Raw genomic sequence first — 26960 nt, 5'->3', positions numbered from 1 at the left:
AAACCCATAGTGATAAAAGAGAACGTAACCGCTGCCGATGAGTATGTGATTACTGTTGTACCACTTCTGTTATGGAGTAATGTCTTTGTTGATAGGTCGTAACGATTTCATCCTTTGATAAAATTTGATAATGGTAAAGCACGTGCACACTCACACAGCGTCCACATTAGTGCATTTTAAAGATGTGTATTGAATATGTTTCATATCTATTCGTAACTGCTTCAGCGAGTTGAAGATTCAAAGCTATTATTGACAATTTTGAAGTTGGTGATAAAGGCTGGAAAAACTACATTACCTACTAAGGTCCTCATCGCTTGTTCACTGGCCAAATTCAAACAGTTCCTTGCTCTCAGAAGGGCTTTAGAATCGTATCAAACTTGCATCAATAGCTTTATCAAAAGGCGAAACAAAATCATATCAGAAACGAATCAACATCGTATCATAAAGTGCTCGAGCATTATTCGCTTCGAGATCCCCCATGGTTTGTTTTCACTCTTGTTGAAATACTTATTGTTTGGTACTTTTGACGGGTTGAGTGGTCTATGAAACCGGTGGCGGCGGGTGGCTGGACTGGATGGGTGAGTCGTTAAGCGGCTGGGCTAACGACTGACAGCTGCTCCTGTGTTGTTACTCGCTGTGTTGAGTTTTGTGTTGGTTAGGGAAAGGTGGGTGGCGGCTCACGGGTCAGAGGCTCGTGTTATGAGGGCCCTCCTGGACCTTCAGTCTGGGATTTTTTCGTATTGTGTCCAGCACGCAAGAACGTTCCACACAATTGACTGCCTAAATAGAAAAAAAACACTTATCCCTTACAACAATTTGATGTATGAAACGACGTGAACTAATAAAAAAAAGATTAAAGGAAAAAAATTTTATACATCAGGTTATTTATTATTCATTGAAATTTTCATAAGAAATTACGTCCTTAAACTGAGAGAGTCACATTTAACCTCATTTTCCTAAACTTGAGTCCTCCTCCACCAGCGCCTCCTTCAACAAGCACCTTCCTCCACCAACGCCTCCTTTCACCAGAGCCTCCATCCACTAGCACCTCTTTCCATCAGTACCTCCCTCCATCAGCACCTCCCTCCACCAGCACATCTCTCCATCAGTACCTCCCTCAATCAGCGCCTCCCTCCACTAGTAACTTCCTCCAGAGGCGCTTCTCTCCACTAGCACCTCCCTTTACCAGCGCCTACTTCCACCAGCGTCTCCCTCCATCAGCACCTCCCTCCACTAGCTTCTTCCTCCACCAGCCCCTCCCTCCACTAGCGCCTCCTTCCATTAGCGCCCTCCCGGGCGGGAACTTCTGGCCAGTTGTAGTGGATGGTTATCGTGTATGGGAATGGTATCCGGCCGATAGTATCTTCGACCTTTGGAAGATTGCATTGTTGTCTTATCTAAGTTTTCCAGGGTCTCCTCTGGAAGCTGACCCTCAGCGGCGCCCAGGAAGGAAATTGAGTGTGTTTGAGTGTGTCAGAGTCAGTGGGGGAGGGCATGAAGTGCAGAAGAAACGAGTCTTGATTCGGAGTCCTAGAGAGGTACAGCTAGACGCTCTATTTACGCTGTATGAGTAGAGGTCTTCATGTCTCTCTGACGCGCAAATTTTTTCTTATTAATTTTTTGGTAAACGAAAGTGAAAGTGGCTACGTCTATTGTTCGTGTTACTCGTTATTGTCGGCACATCTGATACCATCTCTTTATCTTTTTATATGACGGAATGTAAGTGTGATATGCTGGATTTACTTGATCTCTAGGTATATATATATATATATATAAATATATATATATATATATATATATATATATATATATATATATATATATATATATATATATATATATATATATATATATATATATATATATATATATATATATATATATATATACCTAGGGGATAGGGGAGAAAGAATACTTCCCGCGTATTCCCTGCGTGTCGTAGAAGGCGACTAAAAGGGGAGGGAGCGGGGGGCTGGAAATCCTCCCCTCTCATTATTTTTTTTTTCTTTTAATTTTCCAAAAGAGGGAACAGAGAAGGGGGCCAAGTGAGGGTATTCCCTCAAAGGCCCAGTTCTCTGTTCTAAACGCTACCTTGCTAACGCGGGAAATGGCGAATAGTTTAAAAGAAAGAAAAGATATATATATATATATATATATATATATATATATATATATATATATATATATATATATATATATATATATATATATTCGCTATGTCCCGCGGAAAGAGAAGCGGCGTAAGGAACAAATAAAGGAAAAGATCCTCATTTCACTCCTTCCTCTGTTTCCTCTTTTGGAAAGCAATACATTAGGGGAGACTATCCACCCCTATCCATCGCCTTCTTAGACACAGAGGGGATACGTGGGCAGTGGCTTAGCATTATCCTGAACCTATTCCCTCTTTGAGTTTCGCTTAATTTTCACAACATTCTCATGGATCAACTTTTCCCTTCTCTCATTTGACTGTTCTGGTGTTTAACTTTAACCAGATTTTTTCGTTTATCACACTTTAGGTAACTCTTTTATATCTCCCTTTAGAACGCTCCCTGTTATATCAACGCACACAAACACACACACACACACATACCCACGGTGACAGTGTACTGAAGGCGTGACCCCGGCCAGCCTCGGGGGTCATGAGGTGCCCCTGAGTGGACCTGAGTGGTAGCTCCCTGACATAGGTCAACACCGCGAAGTAACACAACCCGGACCCAGAAATTAGTCTACTGCTTCAGGGTTGACTTGGGACTAACTGAGATGGCACTGGGCACTTCTTGAGCGGCACTTGACACATATTCAAGTGTCACTGACTGCGCTGGGAGTTACTCCAGGGAGCGCCGAGGTTTATTTACTTATGTTCGACGTTGATAGCTTTATACCAGGGATGGTGGTTGCCAGGATATGTGGCACTCTGGAGGTGCCGGATGCCAGAAATTGTGGCACTCTGGAGGTGACGGTATCCCAGAGTGTGTGGCACTAAAGGTGCCCTCTCCAGTGATACCCTGCACCTGACTTAGACTGGAGTGTATATCTGTTTATAAACAAACAAGAGTAATGACATAGTACCATATACACAGGGTTGAGAAACGAGGCAACACGAGTGTGAAACTCTCGCGCGTTATACACAAATACAGATCAGACAGCTTCTCATTATCACGTGAGTCAATCTCTTTCCTCCTACTCCTTACTCTCGAGTGTAAGCCATCACGACACTCCATCATAACTCTCCATAGTTTTCGTGTCATCGCTAACGGAAGCAAATTTGTAAATGATTGCTCGTCATAGTTCACAAAGAGCAGATGTGGACAGACATCTCCTTGCTTTATCTTACAGTGTTTTTAGTGACGTTATCAAACACCGATCAACAGAATCTATTCAAGCAGTCAATAGATATAAGATAAATGTGGAGTTAAGATATGTGTCAAACTACCGGTACGGCTGAGAGTGACCACCTCATTTGTGGAAAAATTCTTACAAGAGACAATTTGAACGTTGTGTCTCAGGTGGTCGCCTGGAGAATTATGAGTGGAGAGGTGTAGTGTTGAGTCGCACAAGAAGGGAAGTTTTGGATGAGGTTCAATACCAGAGAACATGACTGGTGGTAGAAGACTGGGTACTTCTTTGAGATAAGTAGAATGATTAGATAAATGTATGCACAACTTGATAGTCACCCATAAAGATATATAGATATAGAGAGATAATGATTACTGAAAGAAATACTTATGGGTATATTAGATGGAGATAACAGTTATATCTCAAGGTATATATATATATATATATATATATATATATATATATATATATATATATATATATATATATATATATATATATATATATATATATTATCCCTGGGGATAGGGGATTAAGAATACTTCCCACGTATTCCCAGCGTGTCGTAGAAGGCGACTAAAAGGGGAGGGAGCGGGGGGCTGGAAATCCTCCCCTCTCGTTTTTTTTTTTAATTTTCCAAAAGAAGGAACAGAGGGGGCCAGGTGAGGATATTCCCAAAAAGGCCCAGTCCTCTGTTCTTAACGCTACCTCGCTAACGCGGGAAATGGCGAATAGTTTAAAAGAAAGAAAAGATATATATATATATATATATATATATATTAATATATATATATATATATTATCCTGGGGAGAGAGATTAAGAATACTTCCCACGTATTCCCTGCGTGTCGTAGAAGGCGACTAAAAGGGGAGGGAGCGGGGGGCTGGAAATCCTCCCCTCTCGTTTTTTTTTAATTTCCCAAAAGAAGGAACAGAGGGGGCCAGGTGAGGATATTCCAAAAAAGGCCCAGTCCTCTGTTCTTAACGCTACCTCGCTAACGCGGGAAATAGCGAATAGTTTAAAAGAAAGAAAAGAATATATAGTATATATATATATATATATATATATATATATATATATATATATATATATATATATATATATATATATATATATATATATATATACAGACAAGGCATCTCGATGATAGCATGGGCGGAGGTAGCATATCTTGAGGTTGGTGAGGAAAAGTGTAGTAGAAAAATAACAGCCTTGAAATAACTGCAAGCGTCATCATCATCAGCAAAGATCAAGTTCTTGCAGATAGGTCAGGTAAATGGTCAAGTATGACCTACTTGACATGAGTGCCCTCGAAATTATGACTGAACATTTGTTGATAATCCATTTTTTATATGGCAAAGTATTAGACTATCATCCGTAGCAACCATAATGATAAGGGTGAAATTCTTGGTTTTTGGAAGATGTACTTAGTTGAACTAAATGAAAATATCAGTATAAATGCTTAGGTTACCCAGGACGATGTGTGAGGAAGAGGAAGAACACAGTAGGGAGATAGGGGAAAGTGGGGGAGAGAGGGAAGACTAGGAGAGACAAGAAGAGAGGAGGAGAAAGGAAAGTGACCAAGAGGGAGAAGAGCACAGGAGAGAAGGGAGAGTGATGGGTGTGAGAGAAAACAGTTTAGGAGATACAGCAAGGGTGAGTGAGCGGCTGGCTAGGGAACCCGATAACAATATGTTGACTACCTAATGAAACATGAGACGTGGGAGATTGGCCAAGATGAGGGCAGTGAGGGGGGAGGGCCCTCACACGCCACTTGTGGGAGGGCAGTGAGGGGAAATAAAGGCACGAAAAGAGAGAGAGAGAGAGAGAGAGAGAGAGAGAGAGAGAGAGAGAGAGAGAGAGAGAGAGAGAGAGAGAGAGAGAGAGAGAGAGAGAGAGAGAGAGAGAGAGAGAGACCAAATTACTGGGAACAGGAAGCGAATATATTGAGGCAGTTATCATGCAAAAGAAAGACAGGCCACGACTCAGCAGTGAGGGAACATAACATTCAGTGAGAGAGTCTGCAAGAAGGTGTCCGTGTTATGAATATGAAAAAAAATATGAAAAAGTTTTCGTTACACAACATAAAACTCACGAATGGATATGATAGCAAGCCGTGGTGTGATTAAGGAAGGAATGAGAGTAAGAGAGAAATATAATAAAGAGAATCGTAATTAAATCAGGGAAATGATGGAAATGTGAACATGTCACAGAAGATTTTAAAAGTGACGAAATGAAAATTCATGATCAAAGAAAACGGGAAATCAAATAGAAGAAATACGTAATGAGTCATGAAGAACATAATTTCATTTGAGAGAAATATTTGAGCGTCTCCCAAGACCCACCTCCTCTTTGCCTCTCTCTCTCCCTCCCTCCGTTTCTCACCTCCTCCTCCCCACCTCCTCTCCCCGATTTACCCTGCCTCCCTACACCCCATACCACATCCCCTCACCCCTCCCCTCACCGTCTGCCCATCCCCTTTCTCTCATCGTCTTTTTATTCCTCATCCTTCCTTCACTCCTTCCTTTGCTCTCCTTGACGTACTCTCTTTCCCTTACTTTCCTCCATCACTCCTTCCCTCAGTCGTGACAAGGCTCCTCTCACTATCTGATGGATTTCCCCTCGAGGACTGGTCAGCTGCCTCTGCTGCTCTGTTAACACTTGAAAACGTAATCGGCCAAATATCCCCCCCCCCCCACCTTACTCCATCACCGACGGTATTTCTGGTCAGACGACCGGTATGATGGGTCGACTAGGCAACATTTCACAACGTTAACCAGTTACCTGAGCTCCCGGTAGTGTAATGCTGCACTAGATAATGAATGACTTGCGGTCTGAAGTCTTACTGGTTACTGTACCTGTCGGTTATCTGGCCTGCCCCTCCCTCAGGACGGTGATGACCGGTAGTTCACATCTTATCCCAGGGACACAGTAGCCTCATTTGCCAACAAATGATCTCGTAGGCCAGCCAGTGTTCTGTACCGGTGCACTGCCACCCCCTTACCCCGGTCACCGGTTGGTTAAACTGTGTCGGTCCTGCCTCATGACACAAATCGACCGCACTTGCCGGTATTAAAACATTTCTTCGGTAACCGGTTTGTTGCTCTCTGCCTCCATAATGTTCCCCTCAGTAACCGGTTGGCAGCTTGTGCCGGCCGAGGGGAGACCAGTGCTACCAACGCTCACACTCTTCCATCATAATGATTAACTGAATTTCATTCAAGTTATGAACTCATTTCTTTCATTTCTTCAAAAGCGGTAGACGACGTTAGAATACGAGTGATAGCGGCAAAAACCTTTACCGGAGAGGCAAGCAAGGAGAGGAAAAAGGGAAATTTATAAAGGAGTGAGGTAGTCCGGACTGGTGGTAGGCCTGGGGGGAGGAGATCATCCCTTACATGGTAAATTAAGCTCAATACAGACCTGATACATTGATTGGCACCTCACGTGACCAGAACCCTGGGAACTCCTGAGGGTAGGGAGAGGGGGGGGTGGTTGAGAGGGGTATAGGGAGAGGGAGAGGGAGCTGACAGAAGATGTAACGTACAAAAGGAAGGAGAGGATTACAGAGGAAGATCAGAGAGAACTGGCGAAGTGGAGGGTTATACTTGAAGGAGGAGAGAAAACTGAAAAAATGGAGGCGTTGACTCTTATAACGAAGATCTGTGTGATTAGTGAAGGAAGAAGGAAAGAGAGAGGGACTGATGAGGGAGTGAATGGCAGGAGAGACTTGCACTCGAGCATTGAAGTTCTGGGAGTGACAAGGAAGAAGGAAAAGAAATGAAAGAATGGATAAAAATTGTAAAATTCTGAAATAGAATAAAACGTGGAGAAGACACACACAAATTGGAGGAAAATAAATGAAAAGTGTCAAGAAAAAAAAGAAGGATTGTGATTTGAATGGGAGACTAAGACGACACACGATACATTACGAGGAAATATAACATAAACAATGAAAATCAGGAAAATGAAGAGATATTTTAAAGGTTAAAAAGAAAAATAGAAATGAAGCCTGATCTAAAGTACAATGTTTACGATGCATCTTGACGTGTAAATTGTTAAACTTCTCATTATCAGAACAACATGCATGACAGCACATCACAAGGCTACATCCAGACAGGATGATATTCTTTAAATAGAAACCTGCTATACCGATACAGCCATAACGATTGGCCGTCTACCATGTGAGCGTTTCTGAAAATTACATACCGTATAATGGTAGCGTCAGCTTCGGATCATAAAGGTATGATGATGATGATGATGTTGACAATTTCAGGTAAAGCAAAATTTTAACAGAGGCATTTAATGCAAACGCTCGGATCCCGGATGGTCCTTCATACCAACTGTCTAGGACATGAACTGGTATTATGATAACATCCTGTAGACAAAAATAAAAAAAAAATCATGAGAACAGTTTATGAATTTCTGACGACTTTATTATCTGCGATGTATGATATGATGCAGTCATACATTATCATCTCATGACGTAACATTTTACGTACCAAAGTTTGCTTTAAGATGAAATGTGGGAAGGCGACTGAAGAGGATAATATTGCGGTTGAATTTCTAAAGAAAGGGAGTGACGATGTTGTTGACTAGTTGGTTAGGATTGACACTGTATGTATGGATCATGTTGAGTTGCCTGAAGATTAGCGGAATACATGTATAGTTCCACTGTAAAAAAATCAAGGAGGACAGAGGAGAGTGTTCAAATTACCGCGGTAAAAGTTGTTTGTGTGCACCTGAGTGGTTGTATGAGAGGATAGTGATTGAGAAAGTGAAGGTAGGTGCAGAGCATCAGATTGAGGAGGAGCTCACCTTCATTCAACTCCATTCGCCACCTCTTCTGCTCCCTTCACATATCATCATTCACCCATTCTCGTATACCCTATACCTCCTCTTACTCACCACATCTCTCCTCAGCTTCCCTAATTTACCTCACGCCACAAAGCGCTCAGCTCCATTTACTTCTCCCTTTCATCCTCTCACCCACTTCTCAGTTCCCCTTCTCTACCCCGACCCCTCTTCATATATCCACATCCCTCTCTCACATTCCCCCGTTCTTTCCAACTTACTCATGACTTCCCTTACGCACCCTTCACCACACATCCCCTCCCCACCTCCTCTCCACCAACTCTCACTCTCATATCCACCTCTCACCCCCCCTCACCCACCGCTCCTTTTCCTTCATTCACAACACAGTTCCCCTACCCCCAAAGCTCCTGTCACCCACCCCATAGCTCCTCTGATGTGGCCTTCCGTAATCCTATTGACTTGCGTAAAGGAAAGTTAATATGGAAACAATGGCACTTAACCAGCCAGGCTCGCAGACAGAAAGAGGTGGAAAAAAGAGGAATTAAAGACTGGTATTTGGCGCATTAAGGAAGGAAGGAAGACCGCCAAAAGGAATACAATGAACCAATTATTTCTTATAGTGACTCACAAGTCTTGTTTATAAAATCGTTTTGTGAATTAATAGTTGATATGAATTTTAGCTTTTCCAAAGAAGATTTTGAGGTTTTAAATGAATCACCTTTACTGCAACTTGTTCCAATATTTAGTTATTATAAGGCAAGATTGTTAGTAGCCTAACAAGGAATGTTTCTAATGTCACCAGCACCACAGATCAGGCAATGATGAGTCTAGACTGAGGAAGCAGTGAGCAGCTGAGGGAAGGATGATGCTGTGGGTCGTTCCTGTCACCTTGATTGTGGTAGGTTTCTGACCTTTTAAAGCTTTGAGAAGATCTACTGTGCTATGATGGCCTGAGTCTTGACTTGACCCTTTAATGACAGAATGATGGCAAAGTAATTGATTTTCTAATATTAGAGTTACAGAACTAACTGAAAACTAATCGAATAAGTAAAGTGCCATGGATATTAGCCAGAAAGCTTCACAATAACCACACAACGTAGGAGAAACACCAGCCAGAAACTCAGAGAATAAAGTGTTGGGAGCACGTTGGTGACGGAGTGATCTCCCGCCATCTCATGTTTACGCGGGAAATGGGATTACCCGGGAAGAGTGTTGGAACCGCGTTTTAATTTCCGCGCGCATCCCCCCCCCCCCCCCCCCCCCCCCCCCGGCACGTGATTCCCAACCTCACTATCTGCAGGCTTCTATTTCCAGATTTTAAATGTTTTACTTTTCTTGTATTTGTAAACACCATATTAAGATATGAATTGTGTATATGTGCTGGTGGAGAGGAAGATTTCTATCACTGAATGTGTTTTACTGATTTCAATCTACTCTTTCTTGAATTTTGCCATGGAACTTTGGTTACCTCGTGGTCCAATGGTAAGCATACCGTCCTGTCGCCATAAATAAAATCACTAGCATATATTCATATATATATATATATATATATATATATATATATATATATATATATATATATATATATATATATATGTATATATACGGGAGAGTGAGAGAGAGAGGAGTTGCTCATGAATATCCAGGTTTGCCTACTGGTGAACCAGTCATACACAATGCCACACTTAACCTTCTTGTACACAGCACAGTGAGCGCCTCCAGTCAGCCAGAGACAGTCTAGCCTCAGACATTTTCCTCTAGAAGTGACGACCATAATCTCCACGTAACCTGCATCCCTGCACGAGCCACTTAGCTGCCTCGGCTGGACGGCTAGCAGGACGTAGTCAAGAATGTTTCCTTTTGAGTTTGTAAATATACAGCAGAAGTGGGACGACTTTCTGCTGTCAGTAAAAATATATGAAAGTGTCCTCTCAAAAGAGAGAGTCATACCGGAATTTGATGACGTCTCTTGGTATGTAACTAATAAGACATGTTTTTATATCAGCATTCAGAATCCACTTAATATTTTGCAATCATCCACAAAACTCTTCCCAAAAACTTATTGTTAAACCTAAAGTAACTTTTTTATTTGCTTAGAAATAAGATGAATTACGATTACCACCATTTTGGAGGCTATTGAGGGGAGAGAGGAGGAGCGGGAGCCCTGCTCTCCCTCACCAAGTTAAGGATTACTCTTGATAAATGTTCCCCAGAGATACTTACGATTCCCTGCAGGCGGCGCTATCAATTTTCTTCCTTACGGTAGCTAGCCAGAGGTGTGATTTTTGCCCAAATGGCAGCAGATAATGGGGGATCTATCTTTGATGAGGTAATTGATGCCTTTCTTGGGTGACAGGGCTTGGTAGGGTACTGGGGGGTCGTTATGGCTTTGTTTGATGGGTGTAGTTTGTAACATTTCGGAGGGCGGCTTGTGCTTTTGTTAGCTTCATATGTAGTTTATGACGTTTATCACAAAAGTATCTTAGGAGGGAGTCTACAGAAAAATGAATGTGGTATGACGGTGTGAGGTGTCTGCTTGAGATTACATCTCGATACTGACAGTCTCCAACAAAGTTCTAGTCAAAATTACAACTTTTGTGTCTTAGTCACTTTGGGTTTTATTCATACCAGAAGTGTCGTGTGGTCTGTGACTTGCTCATGCCTCATTATGATAAAGGTGTAGTTTCGCTAGAAATAAACGAATCTTCGAAACTTACAGCGTCAGTCCATAAAATCTCACAAACATCCCCACCAACATCCACAGTTTCCTTCACCTCACGCATACCTACAACAGCATCTTTCCTTGCTTCACACACTCTAAGAGCCTCTACTGGACCAGAAGCCAGTGAGGGAAAAACTTACCTTTGAATATTGAATGACAACAGAACATAATGTTGGAAAAACATTCCCTTCCCCTGCTTCTCTTACCGAAAAAAAGGAAGCTTTGAGTAGGCGGTTCTGCCTATCAGAGAGAGATAAAGAGATGGCGTATGGAGGCTGAGATAAGGTGCAGGGAGAGGGGAGACTGAGGGGAGAGACAGAGGGGAACAAGAAATGGGATGAGGGAAGACAGAAAAGAGGAATTAATGGGAGGAGGGGAATGGGTAAGTGCCAAGCTGAAATGTTTAGAGGAGGTGTTGGATGTCATTGCTATCGTCATGAGGTTCACTCATTTGCTTAGTATCTCACAATATTCCTTTCTCCTTTTAGCTCTGTCTTTCTAATTCTCCAATGCATCTCTCTATTTTTTCTTTCATGATATTGTCTCTGATCGCTAACCTTTTAATCGTGTAAATCTAAAGTTTTCCTTTAAGAAATTTGGAACATTGTCATAGTTCTGCATCAATTACACTTTGCTATTATAAGCCTGATAGAACTCCCAGCTTACCTGTATATATATATATATATATATATATATATATATATATATATATATATATATATATATATATATATATATATATATATATATATATACACATATATATATGTATATATATATATATATATATATATATATATATATATATATATATATATATATATATATATATATATATATTTTTTTTTGCTTTGTCGCTGTCTCCCGAGTTTGCGAGGTAGCGCAAGGAAACAGACGAAAGAAATGGCCCAACCCGTCCCCATACACATGTATATAATACGTCCACACACGCAAATATACATACCTACACAGCTTTCCATGGCTTACCCCAGACGCTTCACATGCCCTGATTCAATCCACTGACAGCACGTCAACCTCGATATACCACATCGATCCAATTCACTCTATTCCTTGCCCTCCTTTCACCCTCCTGCATGTTCAGGCCCCGATCACACAAAATCTTTTTCACTCCATCTTTCCACCTCCAATTTGGTCTCCCACTTCTCCTCGTTCCCTCCACCTCCGACACATATATCTTCTTGGTCAATCTTTCCTCACTCATTCTCTCCATGTGCCCAAACCATTTCAAAACACCCTCTTCTGCTCTCTCAACCACGCTCTTTTTATTTCCACACATCTCTCTTACCCTTACGTTACTTACTCGATCAAACCACCTCACACCACATATTGTCCTCAAACATCTCATTTCCAGCACATCCATCCTCCTGCGCACAACTCTATCCATAGCCCACGCCTCGCAACCATACAATATTGTTGGAACCACTATTCCTTCAAACATACCCATTTTTGCTTTCCGAGATAATGTTCTCGACTTCCACACATTCTTCAAGGCTCCCAGGATTTTCGCCCCCTCCCCCACCCTATGATCCACTTCCGCTTCCATGGTTCCATCCGCTGCCAGATCCACTCCCAGATATCTAAAACACTTTACTTCCTCCAGTTTTTCTCCATTCAAACTTACCTCCCAATTGACTTGACCCTAAACCCTACTGTACCTAATAACCCTGCTCTTATTCACATTTACTCTTAAGTTTCTTCTTTCACACACTTTACCAAACTCAGTCACCAGCTTCTGCAGTTTCTCACATGAATCAGCCACTAGCGCTGTATCATCAGCGAACAACAACTGACTCACTTCCCAAGCTCTCTCATCCCCAACAGACTTCATACTTGCCCCTCTTTCTAAAACTCTTGCATTTACCTCCCTAACAACCCCATCCATAAACAAATTAAACAACAATGGAGACATCACACACCCCTGCCGCAAACCTACATTCACTGAGAACCAATCACTTTCCTCTCTTCCTACACGTACACATGCCTTACATCCTCGATAAAAACTTTTCACTGCTTCAATCAACTTGCCTCCCACACCATATATTCTTAATACCTTCCACAGAGCATCTCTATCACCTCTATCATATGCCTTCTCCACATCCATAAATGCTACATACAAATACAAATGTATTTCTCACATACATTCTTCAAAGCAAACACCTGATCCACACATCCCCTACCTATATATATATATATATATATATATATATATATATATATATATATATATATATATATATATTTTTTTTTTTTTTCTTTTTTTTTTGCTTTGTCGCTGTCTCCCGCGTTTGCGAGGTAGCGCAAGGACACAGACGAAAGAAATGGCCCAACCCACCCCCATACACATGTATATAATACGTCCACACACGCAAATATACATACCTACACAGTTTTCCATGGTTCACCCCAGACGCTTCACATGCCCTGATTCAATCCACTGACAGCATGTCAACCCCGGTATACCACATCGATCCAATTCACTCTATTCCTTGCCCTCCTTTCACCCTCCTGCATGTTCAGGCCCCGATCACACAAAATCTTTTTCACTCCATCTTTCCACCTCCAATTTGGTCTCCCACTTCTCCTCGTTCCCTCCACCTCCGACACATATATCCTCTTGGTCAATCTTTCCTCACTCATTCTCTCCATGTGCCCAAACCATTTCAAAACACCCTCTTCTGCTCTCTCAACCACGCTCTTTTTATTTCCACACATCTCTCTTACCCTTACGTTACTTACTCGATCACACCACCTCACACCACAAATTGTCCTCAAACATCTCATTTCCAGCACATCCATCCTCCTGCGCACAACTCTATCCATAGCCCACGCCTCGCAACCATACAACATTGTTGGAACAACTTTTCCTTCAAACATACCCATTTTTGCTTTCCGAGATAATGTTCTCGACTTCCACACATTCTTCAAGGCTCCCAGAATTTTCGCCCCCTCCATGGTTCCGTCCGCTGCCAGATCCACTCCCAGATATCTAAAACACTTTACTTCCTCCAGTTTTTCTCCATTCAAACTTACCTCCCAATTGACTTGACCCTCAACCCTACTGTACCTAATTACCTTGCTCTTATTCACATTTACTCTTAACTTTCTTCTTTCACACACTTTACCAAACTCAGTCACCAGCTTCTGCAGTTTCTCACATGAATCAGCCATCAGCGCTGTATCATCATCGAACAACAACTGACTCACTTCCCAAGCTCTCTCATCCCCAACAGACTTCATACTTGCCCCTCTTTCCAAAACTCTTGCATTCACCTCCCTAACAACCCCATCCATAAACAAATTAAACAACCATGGAGACATCACACACCCCTGCCGCAAATCTACATTCACTGAGAACCAATCACTTTCCTCTTTTCCTACACGTACACATGCCTTACATCCTCGATAAAAACTTTTCACTGCTTCTAACAACTTGCCTCCCACACAATATATTCTTAATACCTTCCACAGAGCATCTCTATCAACTCTATCATATGCCTTCTCCAGATCCATAAATGCTACATACAAATCCATTTGCTTTTCTAAGTATTTCTCACATACATTCTTCAAAGCAAACACCTGATCCACACATCCTCTACCACTTCTGAAACCACACTGCTCTTCCCCAATCTGATGCTCTGTACATGCCTTCACCCTCTCAATCAATACCCTCCCATATAATTTACCAGGAATACTCAACAAACTTATACCTCTGTAATTTGAGCACTCACTCTTATCCCCTTTGCCTTTGTACAATGGCACTATGCACGCATTCCGCTAATTCTCAGGCACCTCACCATGAGTCATACATACATTAGATAACCTTACCAACCAGTCAATGATACGGTCACCCCCTTTTTTGATAAATTCCACAGCAATACCATCCAAACCTGCTGCCTTGCCGGCTTTCATCTTCCGCAAAGCTTTTACTACCTCTTCTCTGTTTACCAAATCATTTTCCCTAACCCTATATATATATATATATATATATATATATATATATATATATATATATATATATATATATATATATATATATATATGTACAGAGCATCAGATTGGGGAAGAGCAGTGTGGTTTCAGAAGTGGTAGAGGATGTGTGGATCAGGTGTTTGCTTTGAAGAATGTATGTGAGAATTACTTAGAAAAGCAAATGGATTTTTATGTAGCATTTATGGATCTGGAGAATGCATATGATAGAGTTGATAAAGATGCTCTATGGAAGGTATTAAGAATATATGGTGTGTGAGGCAAGTTGTTAGAAGCAGTGAAAAGTTTTTATCGAGGATGTAAGGCATGTGTACGTGTAGGAAGAGAGGAAAGTGATTGGTTCTCAGTGAATGTAGGTTTGCGGCAGGGGTATGTGATGTCTCCATGGTTGTTTAATTTGTTTATGGATGGGGTTGTTAGGGAGGTGAATGCAAGAGTTTTGGAAAGAGGGACAAGTATGAAGTCTGTTGTGGATGAGAGAGCTTGGGAAGTGAGTCAGTTGTTGTTCGCTGATGATACAGCGCTAGTGGCTGATTCATGTGAGAAACTGCAGAAGCTGGTGACTGAGTTTGGTAAAGTGTGTGAAAGAAGAAAGTTAAGAGTAAATGTGAATAAGAGCAAGGTTATTAGGTTAAGTAGGGTTGAGGGTCAAGTCAATTGGGAGGTAAGTTTGAATGGAGAAAAACTGGAGGAAGTAAAGTGTTTTAGATATCTGGGAGTGGATCTGGCAGCGGACGGAACCATGGAAGCGGAAGTGAATCATAGGGTGGGGGATGGGGCGAAAATCCTGGGAGCCTTGAAGAATCTGTGGAAGTCGAGAACATTATCTCGGAAAGCAAAAATGGGTATGTTTGAAGGAATAGTGGTTCCAACAATGTTGTATGGTTGCGAGGCGTGGGCTATGGATAGCGTTGTGCGCAGGAGGATGGATATGCTGGAAATGAGATGTTTGGGGACAATGTTTGGTGTGAGGTGGTTTGATCGAGTAAGTAATGTAAGAGAGATGTGTGGAAATAAAAAGAGCGTGGTTGAGAGAGCAGAAGAGGGTGTTTTGAAATGGTTTGGGCACATGGAGAGAATGAGTGAGGAAAGATTGACCAAGAGGATATATGTGTCGGAGGTGGAGAGAACGAGGAGAAGTGGGAGACCAAATTGGAGGTGGAAAGATGGAGTGAAAAAGATTTTGTGTGATCGGAGCCTGAACATGCAGGAGGGTGAAAGGAGGGCAAGGAATAGAGTGAATTGGATCGATGTGGTATACCGGGGTTGACGTGCTGTCAGTGGATTGAATCAGGGCATGTGAAGCGTCTGGGGTAAACCATGGAAAGTTGTGTGAGGCCTGATTGTGGAAAGGGAGCTGTGGTTTCGGACATTATTGCATGACAGCTGGAGACTGAGTGTGAACGAATGGGCCTTTGTTGTCTTTTCCTAGTGCTACCTCGCACACATGAGGGGGGAGGGGGATGGTATTCCATGTGTGGCGAGGTGGCGATGGGAAATGAATAAAGGCAGACAGTGCGAATTGTGTGCATGTGTATATATGTATGTGTCTGTGTGTGTATATATATGTGTACATTGAGATGTATAGGTATATATATTTGCGTGTGTGGACGTGTATGTATATGCATTGTGTGTGGGGGTGGGTTGGGCCATTTCTTTCGTCTGTTTCCTTGCGCTACCTCGCAAACGCGGGAGACAGCGACAAAGCAAAATAAATGAATAAATATATATATATATATATATATATATATATATATATATATATATATATATATATATTCAGGTACTGCCGGAGTCTGCCTGGTTAGGTTAGGCCGTAGGTAAAAGCCATTTTGGCGAGGTTTGATTCATATACTGTGAAGTCTCGTCGCAAAACTTTTCACTTCAGAGAAGACCATCCTGCACCTGCTCGCTTAAAACAGGACAACCTTAGATCTGCGTAAGCTGGTTGGGGTTTTAACTCCACGATCCCCTTCGTGAAAGTTGTCCTAGGTTTGTGTAGTAATGACAACAATACGTACTAGACTGATTCAAAGGTGTAAACAGATTTCGCTTGCTTGTGATGACATCCAGAGCAAGAAGTCACCTTCGGCAAGGCTGTATTATCGTCGATGGACAGAGAGGAGTAGACTCTTTCAAAGATCTCATTCAAAAGGAATCCATCATCTCCCAGCCCCTGCATGATGTGGAACCTTGAAGCTGTAGGAGCCGCAAAAAGGGGTCCTGGGGTTGCATGATGATTGATATCAACTAACTGCAATGAAACCTCTCTAATCATCGACCCTGTTTACATGATTTGTTACTATACAGAAAATTGCATAGCACTGCATGAGGACGTACCTTCCTGTTACACTTCCAGCATTTGTAACATCATAAACATTGCCTTCAGTTGCCGCCTGGACAACCTTTTCCAGCCCTCCTGTGCCGCCTACATCACCTCATTCATCCCTTTCCTCACTCCTTCCTGGCTGTGGACTGAAAAACGTGCGCCGGTTATCATGGTTGAGTCCGTGTCTTTAAGAGCTCAGGTTTGCTGCTTGTCTGTCTGTCAGTCAGGCTGACTGTTAGCTTGGCAGGTCCGTCCGCCAGGGGGATAACACAATACTACGCCGCTTAATGTAATTACCAGTTATAACTCTCTTATAACTCGGCCAACCACCTCATTAACGCCAAAATTACGTCCTTCATATAAATTATGTTCCCAGGTTGAGGTTGTTTACATGATTTTCTCCGGAGTATGTGAAGGTGAATGAGTGAGTGACTCGTTGTTTATTATGGTGAGTTGATGGTGCTGTATACGATTGATTGTGCGTAAGAGAGGTGGTGGAGGGAAGGGTGTGGGCGTAGGGGGAGTTGTAAGGGAGTGTGTGGGGGAAGACTGGTGTGTAGTAAGTTGAGGGGTAGCCGGGGTTTGTGGGGGAGGGTTGGGGTGTGGTAAGGTGTGTGGTAACCAGCGTGTGTGGGGAAAGGCTAGGATGTGGGGTAACCGGGGTGTGTGGGGGAGGGCTGGGGTGTGGATAACTTGGGGTTGGTAGGGAGGAGGGCTTGGGTGAGGGGTAGTCGGGGTGGGTAATGGAGGGCTAGGGTTAGGGGTAGCCGGGGTGCCGCTGGTACAATGGAGGAACTAACGAGGCTATTGAAGTGTTGGGTGGGTCATGTGCTGGTGATCGCTACAAGGTAACGCACGTCTGGTTTAAATGAAATAGATTTTTTTATGGTGATCTTTATTTGTGAGAACGATTTGTTTGTTTTGCATTTTTTTAGAGTTAATGTATTATTATCATGATATGACACCCAGCTGTGCCTGGCCTCTTCCTGAGGGGAACGTTTCTCATGTCTGGATGCGATCATAATATTTTTATTGTGATGTCTGATTTTGTCTAAAAAATTTCCTTGGAATTTTTTTTTTGTATGAATTATCTTTATCAATGCCAAGCTTTTATTTCTTGCTCAAAGACCAAAAAGATATCAATTTTATTGTGAATATCTTGTAACCTTTATGTTCCTCGACTATTTGCTATAATGTTCTCCACGGAAAGGTTTGACTGGCTGCGACACTCCTCACTAAACACTAACGTTTGGAGCTTTTAAGAATTTTGTGATGTTCTGTCACATTATTGTCTCTTGCTGCGTGTACCGACGCACTGTTTAGACGCTTCCTAAAGGCGTGCTGCTGTAGAGACAGGTCGATACGAGTTTTTAAGGGAGGTCTCCAGCCTAATAAAGTGAGAGTCCATTGTTGGTTCTGGCCTGTATATGCATGCAAGTATGTGCTTATGTCAGGCTAGATCATTAGGCTTTTCGTGCCTTTGTAAATGTTTATTGATATAGAAATACCAATATGAGTATATGAGAGAATATACCATTATGAGTATATGAGAGAATATACCAGAAACTGTACCTGTATAATGGTTGCCAGAAAACTCGTACTCACACCTGATCAGAAAAAAATGTGCATTTTGAAAATATTTCTTTACCAGCGTATGCATATATATATATTTTTCTTTTAAACTATTCGCCATTTCCCGCGTTAGCGAGGTAGCGTTAAGAACAGAGGACTGGGCCTTAGTGGAATATCCACACCTGGCCCCCCTCTGTTCCTTCTTTTGGAAAAATTAAAAAAAAAAAAGAAGAATATATATATATATATATATATATATATATATATATATATATATATATATATATATATATATATATATATATATATATATATATATATATATGTTGCTCTGTCCATGAGGGTGGATTTAAAAGTGCCAGAATGAATTTGATCTTTACGCACGTACATTCACTCATGTTGCTTAGATTATTTTACTGGCATTTGTGTTGGGAATCCCACCGTCAACAGTTAAGTTCATTTACTTTTGCTTCTTGTATCTGTTCATCTTTGTTTTCATGAGATCGTATGTGTCTTGCAGCGTTTCGCAGGGTTTACAAATACTTTGGCTATAACTATCTGGGTCGGTAAAGCTTATGAAATCTCTCTCTCTCTCTCTCTCTCTCTCTCTCTCTCTCTCTCTCTCTCTCTCTCTCTCTCTCTCTCTCTCTCTCTCTCTCTCTCTCCTCCTTTGGTGTCAGAGACCAATAAGGGAGGGATCAATACCATAGTGAAGACGTGTAACATGACCCAGCCACGGAACCCTCGTGGGAACTCTTGTGGTCACCGAGTCTTGTGTGTGTCTCGCTCGTGGCTCGCCTGTGTATCTCCCATAGATCGTCCGTGTCTTACCTGCGGTTCCTCCATGGCATTCTTGAAGAGTCTGTGCTTGTCTGCGCCCCACTTGTCACGACAATATTGTTCGTTTAAGGACGATATTCGCCCAAATTTTGGTCCTTGGTGCATATGTTAGTCATGACTCGTCCTTAGTTGTCATCTGCCTTTGCCGTTTTTTAATTCAGTCTCGTTTGAGTATTTGTTCCGAACTTATTCCTGGCTCCGAACTCGTCAAGGACACCATTCATGGTTCAAGATCCTCGTCCATGGCACATTGATGACTTGGGACCAGTGGCTCATCCGAATCATCATCCTTAGCTTTCCGTAGTTCGCCAATATTCCACTTGTCGTGAATTAGTGTGATGATCTCAGAGGGCTGGAATACTGGACTGAAGACCGAGAACCCAGGATCCAGGGTACAAACCACGACTCCAAGACCGACGGACTCGCAGCTTAGACCTGGGACCCGGAAGTAAGGAACCAGAACCCGTATGCAAGACCTGAAACCCATAAAAGGAAACCAAAGACCGACTAAAACCTAGAACGCATGATCCACGGCGTGATCCAGGATTCAAAACCCAACGCCCAAGAACTAAAAATTTGGTCCATGATCCAAGATCTAGAGCTAGAATACCTTGAAACACGACCACGATCTCAGAACCAAAAACCCAAAGCCTGGGTAGGTGAACCTGGCTCATGACCCCATAACCCGTGACTCAGGACCCAGGACCCAATACCCATGAAACATGTAGTCATAAAAAGAAGAAATTACGTATGTGCTATTATGCAAACATAGAGTTGATTTATCTGTACCAAATAGCCTTATTTAGGAGTAGTTCCAGTGGGAAGTGTGAAGTGTTATGTGTGTACACCATTCAGCTCACCAATTATAAAAGGCATCATAAAGGAAGGTGAAGGTATTCTCTACAGACTTCTGTGGATCTTCATGTTAATTACAATATTGGAGAGTAAAAGATTCTGTTACCAAGAAGTTGGAAAATTAGTGCAAGACAGATTGAGAATGGCGGTTCCTCTGAATATTAATATACTAGTTTCATACTCTCATTTTAATTTGGAAAGACAAACACCTTGGGAAATTGTTTTTGAGTAAATAATTTGCAGCAAGTTGAATGGTCTTTGAGAGCAAAATTGAGGACGTGTCTCTAATTATTTGAGTTCATTATGAAGTAATATTGTCCTTCGTGTTGCCTCCACAGGTTTCTCAACATATTGAGAAAACATAAAACAAAGGATTTGTAAATCAATTTCGAAGAAATTCAGGTATTTCTGGTTGTATACCAACAAACAGGGACGAGTTCCTTGATTATAAGAATTAACTCACCAAAAATTCCCTAAAATGGAAATGACATTAATATAGAAATTGTTTCATATACAATCTAAGAGGTAACTAGTATGATGTTCAAAGAGGATGGTATACAAGAGGATTCATGAATCATTCCATTGCACATATTCCCGCGCACCCTTACAGAATAAGCGAAAACAGTGAAACAGATACTTCACTCATAGATAGTTCTGTACAATACATATCAAAAAGTCTATTTCAAAGGCGCTATTCTGTAAACATAACAAGCTGGAAAGGACAATTGTATCCAGACTTTGACATGAACATCCAGACAGACTCACTGTGCCAGGTTTACTGCACTCGTTCTGTCTTGATAGTTTGGGAGGTGCTGAGAAGTGAAGCTTTATTGCTAACAGATCGTTGATGATGTTTACATTGGTTGGGATGGATTTGTTCTTGTAGCCGTATGTACGTACGAGCTAGTATGGGTATAGCATCTCTGAGGACAGGAGCTAATGTTGACGAGAACGGTGCAGCAGCGTCATCCCGAACTTTTAGATGAGATCCACGTGAATCTTGGAGTTAAAGAGACAGTATAGAGTGCTTCTTGATAGGTGCAGGAGACATCACAGTCTCGTCAAGGAACTTCTCGATTTACAGGAGTCCTTCCTTTCCCTTATACTGTCGTTATTATCAAAGTTTTTGATAAGATACAACCCTAGGACTCCTTTCATGGGGCTCGTACAGCACTGAGGTTGCGCTCCACGTGGAAGTAGGGTTATGCAAGATCCTTTGGGACAAAAAGGTTCTTGATAACACCTCGCAAAAGACAGTTCACCTCTGTCTCTCTCTCTCTCTCTCTCTCTCTCTCTCTCTCTCTCTCTCTCTCTCTCTCTCTCTCTCTCTCTCTCTCCTTCTTCTTCCCTGTCCCTCCATTTCAGACATGTCTTCCTTCCTCAGATCTTCATACTTCTCATGATGTATCCCAGACCAGGGTGGTGGGGTGGGCGCCTTGCGTTGGCGTCCCCGCCATTCTCCGCGGCCGCTCACCTGGAAGACCTTAGCAACGATGGCTTCTCTCCCTGAAACACGTGATTACGTGTCCATCTCTCTTTTCTCTTTCATTAGTTTGTCCGGTCGTATATATTAGTGTCTTATATTTAGTATCTTTTTTTGATTCAATTTGTGTCTTAAATGAATCATATGGGCTGCTATTGTTTCTTATTACTAATATAGTTAACAATTATCGATGTTTTTCTCCAATTTTTCACTCGTCTGTCTAGCTGACTATCCTGATCCAAAGCTATAGGTCTTCCTATCAGCATTACCACCCATTTCTCCTCTATATCCACAGTTATCAGGCCTTCTTTATTCCCACCTTTCTCAGCGTTACGCCTTATCGCCTCCATTCTTCGCGGCCACTGACGCAGAAGACGTCATCACGTGGGGAAGAGCCTGGCTGACCTGTCTACCTGACCTGGCGGGATGGTGTCCGGCTGACCCGGTTAGCTGTTTTCGTTAACTGACCTAATAAGTTGGTTTGCCTGGCTGATCTGGTTGGTTAATCTGGCAGACTGATATTGCTGGATGACCTGCCTTCCTAACGTGACGACTTGGTCTGGCTTGTTGACCTGACTAGCCAGCCTGTCGAATTGGTCTAGTTGGTTCATCTGGAGAGTTGGCCCTGTCCTGAACTGGCTAGCTGACCTAGTTAAGTGACCTGGCTAGCTGACCTGACACGTTGTTCCCTTTTTGCTGATTCTGTGAGCTGGTCTGACTGTCATGATTGATTCTGTGAGCTGGTCTGACTGTCATGATTGATTCTGTGAGCTGGTCTTAATGTCATATTGAATGAGCTAACTGACCTGTCGAGTTGTCTAGCCAGATGAGAATGCTGGTTGACCCGGTAAGTTGATCTGACTGGTTACACTAGTTAGCTTCCCTGGTGAGAAGGTCTGGCTAGTTGAACAGGCTGGGTGATCTGCCTGCTTCATCTGTTTGGATAACTGTTTGCTAGATATGGCCTACTGGCTTGGATGGTTGATCTAGACAGCGCACAATTTAGATAACTTTGCTGTTTACCTGACTCGCTAGCCTGCATAAGTGACTTACCTGGTTGATATGGTAGCTGATCCGGACAGCCATTGTTATACGCTTATCTCGTTGTTTTACCTGGCTCAGGCTATCCAGTAGACCTGACTTGGCACAGGCTTTCTACTGAACTTGACCTGACTCAGGCTCTATAGTAGACCTGACGTGGCTAAGGCTTCCTGGTGTGTCTAAACTTGCTCAGGCTATCTAGTGGACCTGATCTGGCTCAGGCTTCTCTTGTTACGAAATGAAGCATCAAATCCTAGAATACTAAGACACAGAATAATCACTTATGTATACGTCTGTTTGATTTTAGGTTTTTTATCGCAAGATGGCACATCTATTGAGCGTTCCTTGATATATATATATCTTTTTTTTCTGTGTGACCAGTTTTGTCTTCCTCCCTGGGCGGGGGTCAACTGATGTCTCCCTCCCCGGCCAAAGGTTGACTGGTGTTTTCTCTCCTCCTTACCGGGGGTCTCCTGGTGTTGTCCTCCGCGCACATCTATTCTCTAGCTGTCATGTGTAATGCACCGATACCACATCTCCCTATCCACGCCCAGGCCCCACAGACCTTTCCATGGTTTACCCAAGACGTTTCACATGCCCTGGTTCTATCCATTGATAGCACATCGACCTCTATATATCACATAATTTCATTTCATTCTAACTTGTTCACACCCTTCACCCTCCCGCATGTTTAGACCCTGTTAGCTCAAAATCTTTTTCACTCCATCCTTCCATCTCCAATTTCGTCTCCCCGTCCACCCCCTTCTGCTTTCTCAACTACACTCTTTTTATTACCAGACATCCCTCTTACCCTTTCGTTACTTTCATTACTCGATCAGACCGCCTCACACCACATATTGTCCTCAAACATCTCATTTCCAACACCACTGCTCCACCAGTGGATGTGGTACTGCTGCTTCACCAGTGGGTGTGGTATTGCTGCTGCTCCACCAGTGGGTGTGGTGCTGCTGCTCCACCAGTGGGTGTGGTACTGCTGCTCCACCAGTGGGTGTGGTGCTGCTGCTCCACCAGTGGGTGTGGTGCTGCTGCTCCACCAGTGGGTGTGGTGCTGCTGCTCCACCAGTGGGTGTGGTGCTGCTGCTCCACCAGTGGGTGTGGTGCTGTTACTCCACCAGTGGGTGTGGTGCTGCTGCTCCACCAATGGGTGTGGTGGTGTTGCTCCACCAGTGGGTGTGGTGCTGCTGCTCCACCAGTGGGTGTGGTACTGCTGCTCCACCAGTGGGTGTGGTGCTGCTGCTCCACCAGTGGGTGTGGTGCTGTTGCTCCACCAGTGGGTGTGGTGCTGCTGCTCCACCAGTGGGTGTGGTGCTGCTGCTCCACCAGTGGGTGTGGTGCTGTTGCTCCACCAGTGGGTGTGGTGCTGCTGCTCCACCAGTGGGTGTGGTGCTGTTGCTCCACCAGTGGGTGTGGTGCTGCTGCTCCACCAGTGGGTGTGGTGCTGCTGCTCCACCAGTGGGTGTGGTGCTGCTGCTCCACCAGTGGGTGTGGTGCTGCTGCTCCACCAGTGGGTGTGGTGCTGCTGCTCCACCAGTGGGTGTGGTGCTGTTGCTCCACCAGTGGGTGTGGTGCTGTTGCTCCACCAGTGGGTGTGGTGCTGCTGCTCCACCAGTGGGTGTGGTGGTGTTGCTCCACCAGTGGGTGTGGTGCTGTTGCTCCACCAGTGGGTGTGGTGCTGCTGCTCCACCAGTGGGTGTGGTGCTGCTGCTCCACCAGTGGGTGTGGTGCTGTTGCTCCACCAGTGGGTGTGGTGCTGCTGCTCCACCAGTGGGTGTGGTGGTGTTGCTCCACCAGTGGGTGTGGTGCTGCTGCTCCACCAGTGGGTGTGGTGCTGTTGCTCCACCAGTGGGTGTGGTGCTGCTGCTCCACCAGTGGGTGTGGTGGTGTTGCTCCACCAGTGGGTGTGGTGCTGCTGCTCCACCAGTGGGTGTGGTGCTGCTGCTCCACCAGTGGGTGTGGTGCTGCTGCTCCACCAGTGGGTGTGGTGCTGCTGCTCCACCAGTGGGTGTGGTGCTGCTGCTCCACCAGTGGATGTGGTGGTGTTGCTCTACTAGTGGCCGGGGAAAGGCTGTTCCACAGATCTCGTGAACTGTTCCATCTCAAGAAACACAACTTCTGCTGGAGTTTTAAAGATCAGCTCGACCATCACATCAAGCAAGAGTTAATTGGTGGTGATATATTATGGCCAAAATCCCATTATAAGCGGTACCAAACTCGCCCATTCATCATAGCCTCTGGACAATTATCTGAGCAGTCCTCCGACCCCGTTATAGAAGCAGCCTCCATGACCATTCCTATAACCTTCCGGACTAACGAGGTCATGCAGGGTTCAAGTTCCCTAGTGGTCAGACTCACATGTTGCTGTGGTGTGTGTGTGTGTGTGTGTGTGTGGGTGTGTGGCAGGCGGGTGACGGCTGAGCTGGCTGCTGTGGCTGGGTCCACACTGCAGGCAGGGGGGAGCATCAGGCTGAACTAATTTGGTTGTGATTGGTGACATACGCTGCACCCTTCCACCTCTTCTGCCACCTCCCTTTACCCTTCTTCCCCCTCCCTTCCCCCACGCACCGTCATACACAGGCACCCATTAGCCCAGGCCTTGACTCCCCTCCTTCCCCTCACACTCCCACACTTCCCCTTCTGACCCCACCTTCTCTCACGATTCCACCCCCTCCCCCACCTCACGTCATTATCCTTCATGCCCCTCCTCCTCTTCCCCGAGGATCCCACACTATCGCCCCTCCCCCCGAGCCAGGATCACACATGATGGTGCGTTGAAACTGATAACTGATATTCATGAGAAGTTGTGTACCACACACGGCTCACTGCGGCCGTGATGCTGGTGTCCCGAGAGGTGCGGGTGGTGGCGGTGGTGGCGCGCTTCACCAGGTTGATGGTGGCGCCCTTGGTGGTGATATAGACCATCTAGTGCTGGTGGCGTAATCAGTGGTCCGGTCGTTCCGAGTTCTCTGAAGGTATGGTCCACAGAGGATATGCTGAGGTCTCCGGCAGAAGGGCACAGCTGGGTGGTTGCGATGATGACCCTACGTGACCCGTGTAGCAGTGGCACATCTGGTGACCTCTCATAACACATACAGCAGAGCTCTACACTGTGGGCCTAAAATACAACTTTTTTATTCATTATAAGAAGATGTAACGTTATGATGTCGATTTATACAAGATGTAGTTTGACGATATACATCTTTATACAGTATAAAGAATAGCGGAGGAAAGTGAATTTTGATGCTGTACTTTATGAGGTCATGAAGATTGTAAGCTATTTAAGATGTGAACATAACTTACCACATACGGTATAACTTGTCACACTGCAATACCCAGTACAGTTTGATAGAGTTCACTTCGCTCAGAAAATCTTTTGGTAAATCATGTCGTATCAATTGTTCAGATACATACACAAAATTTTGATGAGAATATTATATAAGGTTAATTGGTTGTAAGCATATACTTCAGTAGGTCACGGGATATACACTTTATGATAATGTGCAGTGAATGATTGCATAAACAGACACCAATGTCAATATCTAACAGATGATAACACCACACAAGCATTTCTCAGACTTCGTCAGCTGGTGTTCCACGTCTTCTTAAACCTCAGATTAATGCTCACTTGTCATGTGTTGTGCTTGCTGAGTAGCACTCAAGTGTTCAACTTCTGAATATATATGCTCATAATTTGCATCTCCTCCTAACCCTTGAAGCGCAGTAATCAAAGATCTGTGATGTAGAGCTTTATACATAGATATATATATATATATATATATATATATATATATATATATATATATATATATATATATATATATATATATATATATATATATATATATATAGATAGATAGATAGATAGATAGATAGATAGATGGATAGATATGAGTGTGTGTGCGTGCGTGTGTTTTGTTTACGTAGTTTGCTGTGTGGCACA

General features: G+C 43.4%; 1 protein-coding gene across 2 annotated transcripts in view; it reads left to right on the top strand.

The window, feature by feature from the left end:
* The window catches only part of LOC139752656 (GATA-binding factor C-like), a 228486-nt gene that overhangs the window by 102832 nt on the left and 98694 nt on the right, over nt 1-26960 (top strand). The gene's annotated exons all lie outside the window — the stretch shown is intronic.

The sequence above is a fragment of the Panulirus ornatus genome, chromosome 13 (assembly GCF_036320965.1).
Source record: "Panulirus ornatus isolate Po-2019 chromosome 13, ASM3632096v1, whole genome shotgun sequence".
NCBI classification, from domain to species: Eukaryota; Metazoa; Arthropoda; class Malacostraca; order Decapoda; family Palinuridae; genus Panulirus; species Panulirus ornatus.
The sequence above is the reverse complement of the archived record's forward strand: the minus strand, read 5'-3'. Positions and strand labels throughout refer to the sequence as shown.